Below are 6,772 nucleotides of genomic sequence, written 5' to 3'. Positions count from 1 at the left end.
TTTTTTTTTTTTTTTTTTTTTTTTTACAAATAGTTTATGGTCAAGTTGGTTTCCATATGACACCCAGTGCGCATCCCAACAAGAGCTCTCATCCATGGCCATCTCACCCCTCCCCCCTACATCCATCAGTCCTCAGTTTGTTTCTCAGCATTAAAGAGTCTCTCATGGTTTGCCTCTCTCCCTTTCCCCCACCATTTCTCCCCTTCTTCTCCCCCATGGTCTTCCGTTAAGTTCCTCCTAATCCTCCTATACGTGCAAACATATGATATTTGTCCTTCTCTGCCTGACTTATTTCGCTAAGCATAACGCCCTCAAGTTCCATCCATGTTGCTATAAATGGCCAGCTTTCATTCTTTCTCATTGCCATGTAGTATTCCATGGTATAGATAAACCACATCTTCTTGATCCATTAGTCTGTTGATGGACACTTAGTCTCTTTCCATGTTTTAGCTATTGTGGAGAGTGCTGCTATGAACATTGGGGTACACGTGCTCCTATGCCTCAGCATTTCTGTATCCCTTGGGTAAATTCCTAGCAGTGCTATTGCTGGGTCATAGGGGAGTTCTATTGTTACTTTCCTGAGGAAACTCCACACTGTTTTCCAGAGGGGCTGTACCAAATTACATTCCCATCAACAGTGTAGGAGGATGCCCGTTTCTCCACATCCCCGCCAGCATCTAGAGTTCTCTGATTTGCTCATATTAGCCACTCTGAATGGCTTGAGGTGGTATCTCAGTGTGGTTTTGATTTGCATTTCCCTGACGAGGAGGGATGCGGAGCATTGTTTCATGTGTCTGTTAGCCATCTGGATGTCCTCTTTGGAGAAGTGTTTGTTCATCTCTTTTGCCCATTTCTTCACTGGGTTGTTTGTTTTCCAGGTGTGGAGTTTGGTGAGTTCCATATATATTTTGGATATTTACCCTTTATCTGAGATGTCATTTGCAACTATCTTTTCCCATTCCGTTAGTTGCCTATTAGTTTTATGGGTTGCTTCCTTTGCCATGCAGAAGCTTTTAATCTTGATGAGGTCCCAATCGTTTATTTTTGCTCTTGATTCCCTTGCTTTTGGGGATGTGTCAAGTAAGACGTTGCTGCGGTGGAGATCAAGGAGGTTGTTTCCTGCTTTCTCCTGTAGGGTTTTGATAGTTTCCTGTCTCACGTTCACTTCAGTTATCCATTTTAAGTTATTTTTGTGTATACTGTGAGAAAATGATCTAGGTTCATTCTTCTGCATGTTGCTGTCCAATCCTCCCAACACCATCTGTTAAAAAGGCTGTCTGTTATCCATTGGATATTCTTTCCTGCTTTGTCAAAGATTAGTTGACTGTAAACCTTTGGGTCCACTTCTGAGTTCTCAATTCTGTCCCATTGGTCTATGTGTCTGTTTTTGTGCCAATACCATACTGTCTTCATTATTACAGCTTTGAAGTAGAGGCTAAATTCTGGGATGGTGATACCTCCCGTTTTGGTTTTATTTTTCAGTATTACTTTGACTATCCGGGGTCTTTTGTGGTTCCATACAGATTTTTGGATAGTTTGTTATAGCTTTGCAAAGTATGCTGGTGCAATTTTGATTGGAATTGCATTGAATGTGTAGATTGCTTTGGGTAGTAATGACATTTTAACTATATTTATTCTTGCCATCCTTGAGGATGGGATGTTTTTCCATTTCTCTGTGTCTTCTTCAATTTCCTTCATAAGTTTTCTATAGTTTTCATCATACAGATCTCTTGTATCCTTGGTTAGGTTTATTCCGAGGTATTTTATGGTTTTTTGTGCAATTGTGAATGGGATCAGCTTCTTGATTTCTCTTTCTGTTGCTTCATTGTTGGTGTATAAAAATGCAACCGATTTCTGTACGTTGATTTTCTACCCTGCAACTTGGCTGAATTCTTGTTTCAGTTCCAGTAGACTTCTGGTGGAGTCTGTCGGGTTTTCGATGTAGAGTATCATGTCACCTGCGAAAAGTGAAAGTTTGACTTCCTCTTTGCCAATTCTGATGCCTTTGATTTCCTTTTGGTGTCTGATGGCTGATGCCTGGACTTCCAGCACTATGTTAAACAACAGTGGTGAGAGTGGACATCCTTGTCGTGTTCCTGATCTCAGGGGGAAAGCTCTCAGGTTTTCCCTGCTGAGGATGATGTTAGCTGAGGGCTTCTCATATATGGCTTTTATGATGCTTAAGTAGGTTCCTTCTATCCCGACTTTCTCTAGAGTCTTTATTAAGAAGGGATGCTGTATTTTGTCAAATGCTTTTTCTGCATCTATTGACAGGATCATATGGCTTTTATATTTTCTTTTGTTAATGTGACGTATCACATTGATTGTTTTGCGAATGCAGAACTAGCCCTGTAACCCAGGAATGAATCCCACTGATGTTGGTGGATGATTCTTTTTATGTGCTGTTGGACTCGATTTGCAAGTATCTTGTTGAGGATATTTGCATCCGTATTCATCAAGGATATTGACCTGTAGTTCTCTTTTTTAGCTGGATCTCTGTCTGGCTTGGGAATCAGAGTGATGCTGGCTTCATAAAATGAGTCCGGGAGTTTTTGATTTCTATTNCTTTCTATTTTTTGGAATAGCTTGAGAAGAATTGGGATTAATTCTGTTTTAAATGTCTGGTAGAATTCCCCAGGGAAGCCATCAGGTCCAGGGCTCTTATTTGTTGGGAGATTTTTGATCACTGATTCGATTTCTTCACTCGTTATGGGTCTATTCAGGTTTTCTATTTCTTCCTGTTTGAAGTTTCGTGGTGAGTGTGTGTTTAGGAATTTGTCCATATATTCTAAGTTGTCCAGTTTGTTGGCATATGATTTTTCATAGTATTCCCTGATAATTGCTTGTATTTCTGAGGGTTTGGTTGTAATAAGTCCATTTTCATTCATAATTCTGTTTATTTTGGTGCTCTCTCTTTTCTTTTTGATAAATCTGGCTATGGGTTTTTCAATTTTGTTTCTTTTTTCAAAGAATCAAGTCTTGATTTCATGGATCTGTTCACTTTTTCTTCGATCTCTATGTTGTTTATTTCTGCTCTGATTTATACTCTTTCTCCTTTTTTACTTTGTTTAGGGCGTTCTTGTTGCTCTGCCTCTAGTTCCTTTAGGTGAACTGTTAGATTTTGGAATTGCGCTTTTTCTAATTTCTTGAAATAGGCCTGTAGTACAATGTACTTTCCTCTTAGAACTGCCTTTGCCGCATCCCATAGATTTTGAATTGTTGTGTTTTCACTTTCATTTGTTTCCATATATATTTAAATTTCTTCTCTATTTGCCTGATTGGCCCATTCATTCTTTAGAAGGGTGTTCTTTAACCTCCATGTTTTTGGAGGTTTACCAGGCTTCTTCCTGTGATTGATTTCAAGTTTCAAAGCATTGTGATCTGACAGTGTGCATGGTATGATCTCTATTCTTTTATATTTATTGAGGGCTGCTTTATGTCCCAGTATGGGATCTATCTTGGAGAATGTGCCATGCGCACTTGAGAAGAAAGTAAATTCCCTGGTCGGGATGTAAAGTTCTAAATATATCCGTCAGATCCATCTGGTACAATGTGTCTTTCAAGTCCATTATTTCTTTAGTGATTTTCTGTCTGGTTGACCTATCCATTGCTGTAAGTGGAGTATTAAAGTCCCCTACTATTAGCACATTCTTATCTATAAGCTTGTTTCTGTTTGTGATTCATTGTTTTAAATATTTAGGTGCTCCCATATTCGGTGCATAGAGGTTTTTGATTGTTAGTTCTTCGTGATGGATGGACCCTGTAATTATTATGTAGTGCCCTTCTTCATCTCTTGTTATTGTCTTTATTTTTATTTATTTATTTATTTATTTATTTATTTATTTTTTACTAATACTTTATTGTCAAATTAGTTTCCATATAACACCCAGTGCTCATCCCCACGAGTGCCCTCCTCCACGTCCATTCCCCCTTCCCCCTACATCCATCTTGTTATTGTCTTTAATTTAAAGTACAGTTTGTCTGATATAAGTATAGGTACTCTGGCTTTCTTTTTTTTTTAATGTTTTATTTATTTCTAGGAGAGAGAGAGAGACAGCGTGAGCAGGGGAGGGTCAGAGAGAGAGGGAGTCACAGACTGAAACAGGCTCCAGGCGCTGAGCTGGCAGTCAGCACAGAGCCTGACGCGGGGCTCGAACCCACGAAGCGCGAGATCATGACCCAAGCGAAAGTCGGACGCTTAACCGACTAAGCCACCCAGGCGCCCCAACTACTCTGGCTTTCTGTTGATTTCCTGTATCAGGATATATACTTCTCCATCCCCTTACTTTTAATCTGAAGGTATCTTCAGTCTAAAATGAGTTTCTTGTAGACAGCATACAAATGGATTTTGTTATTTTATCCATTCTGCTACCGTATGTCTTTTGATTAGAGCATTCAGCCCATTTACATTCAGTGTTATTATTGAAATATATGGGTTTAGAGTCTTTGATCCTTTGCAGGCTTCATGTTTGTGGTGTTGTCTCTGGTATCTTTGTTCTTGGGAACACTTCCCTCAGAGAGTCCCCCTCGGGATTTCTTGTAGGGCTGGCCTAGTGGTGACAAATTCTTTCAATCTGTTTATTTGGAAAGGTTTTTGTCTCTCCTTCTATTTTGAATGACAGGCTTGCTGGGTAGAGGATTCTTAGCTGCATATTTTTTCTGTTCATCACATTGAAGATCTGCCTTTCCTTTCTGGCCTGCCAAGTTTCAGTAGATAGGTTTGTCACCACTCTGATAGGTTTCCCTTTGCATGTTAGGGCCCTCTTCACCCTAGCTACTTTCAAAATTCTCTCTTTTTCCTTGTATTTTGCCAGTTTTACTATGATATGCCGTGCAGAAGTTCGATTCAAATTACGTCTGATGGGAGTCCTCTGAGCTTCTTGTATTTCATTTCTTCCCCAGGTTGGGGAAGTTGTCTCCTATAATTTGTTCCAGGACTCCTTCAGCACCTTTCCCTCTCTCTTCCTCTTCTGGGATTTCTATGATACGGATATTGTTGCGTTTGACCATATCGCTGAGCTCTCGAACTCTTCTTTCCTGTTTCTGGATCAGTTTGTCTCTTTTTTTGTCAGCTTCTTGTTTTTCTATAATGGTGTCTTCTATATCATATATTCTCCTTTCTGCCTCTTCAATCCTTGCATTGGGTGCCTCTAATTAATTATGTATCTCATTTATCACATTTTTAAATTCTTCATGCCTATTTTTTTCTCCATTTCGTCTCTAGCGATAGTTTCTTTGATGTCCCCTATGTTTTTTTTCAAGCTACGCTATTAATTTTACCGTTATTATTCTAAAATCTTGTTCAGTTATGCTGCTTATATCTGTTTTGAGCAGTTCATTAGCTGTCAATTCTTGTTGGATTTTCTTTGGAGGAGAGCTCTTTCTTTTTGCCATTTTAGTTAGCTTTCTGTCTCTTGTTAGTTTTAAAGACTTGTTATGCTCTTTGCACCTGTGAGCGCTGCTGTATCCAAGAAGACTCTTTGACTGCCCAGGGTGTATCCTTTCAGAGAGTGTTTTTGAATGGTATCTCTTGGTCTCTCTTTTTGGGACCTTGGTTATTTTATTTTCCTACTCGTAGTGGTATTTGGGACTCTCCACCTTGTGTACTTTGACTTGTTTCTTGAGGTAGCCCTGGAAAAGAAAAGAGACAGACAAACACACAGGGAGCAGGGGCAAACAAACGCACAGGAAATCCAACTAACATGCAAACCGAGAGGAAAATGAGAAATTAATAGAAAAGACGGAGGACGGAGGGCGAATAATAGAGAATAAAAAATTCATAAAAGGGTCAAAAAAAGAAATTAAATGGAAAAAAGAAGAAAAAATATTGACAAAGAACAGTTTAAAGCATATAACCAGATTTCCCAGCTACAGTTAAATAGCCGGGTGTATGCAGTGCTGGTTGAAGAGCATAGAGAAAGAGAGAGAAGACAGGGCTGGAATGAGGCAAAATTGGAAATAGAATGAATAGGCAGAAGGGATAAGAAGCTTTTTTCAAAGATGTAAGGGGTGGAATATGGTTGTATAGGTGAGAGACGGACGCTGGTGTTATCTAGAGAAACTATAAAGTCTCTAGTATAAAGTCTCTAAAGTATAAAGTAATTATACTCCTGAGAGAAAGAGATGAAAATGTCGGTAGTTGTAGAATTTACATCAACAGAATGGGTTAGATGTGACTGTTTAAGCAAGCAGGTGATCAGAGTTAATCAGGTCAGTGTTTTGGGAAAAAAAGAAAAAGGTAAAAGAAAAAGAAAAAAAAGGAGGATGGCATCTCTCTGGCAGTGATGGGCGTGGTGTGATCCAATGTGTTAGGCGGAAGTTCTACCTCAGTGGTTGCGGGGAGGAGAGTTCAGTGCACCAGTCCCTTCTTGAATCAAGCGCTACACCTTGCTTTTTTGGGTGTTTAAACTCCCCGTGCCTGGTGGGTCGCGCTCTTTAACCCAGGTCAGGCTAGTTTCCAAGTTCAGTCCATGCGCCAGACTGAAATTGCGGTAGACACAACCTCACAGGCGATCCCCTCTTGGGATTCCAAGCCTCTTGCCTAGCCCTGGGGGTGGAGCCAGAAACCACTCTTCCCATTCCTCCAGGTCTGGTTGGTGAGCATGGGCAGGGGTTTGTCTGCAGGGCGCGTCTGGCCCACTGGAGAGAGGGAAACCAGGTCCCTCTGTGTCTTGTCACCCGAAACACGAACTCTCAGGCAAATCTCCCAGTTTTAAGCCCTTTGCCTTCCCCCTAGAGTACCAGCCAGCCTGGAGTGTGGAGGTACACGCAA

Source organism: Hyaena hyaena, unplaced genomic scaffold (genome assembly GCF_003009895.1).
Source record: "Hyaena hyaena isolate Hyena2069 unplaced genomic scaffold, ASM300989v1 scaffold_1217, whole genome shotgun sequence".
Taxonomy (NCBI): Eukaryota; Metazoa; Chordata; class Mammalia; order Carnivora; family Hyaenidae; genus Hyaena; species Hyaena hyaena.
This window is presented reverse-complemented; position numbering follows the sequence as displayed.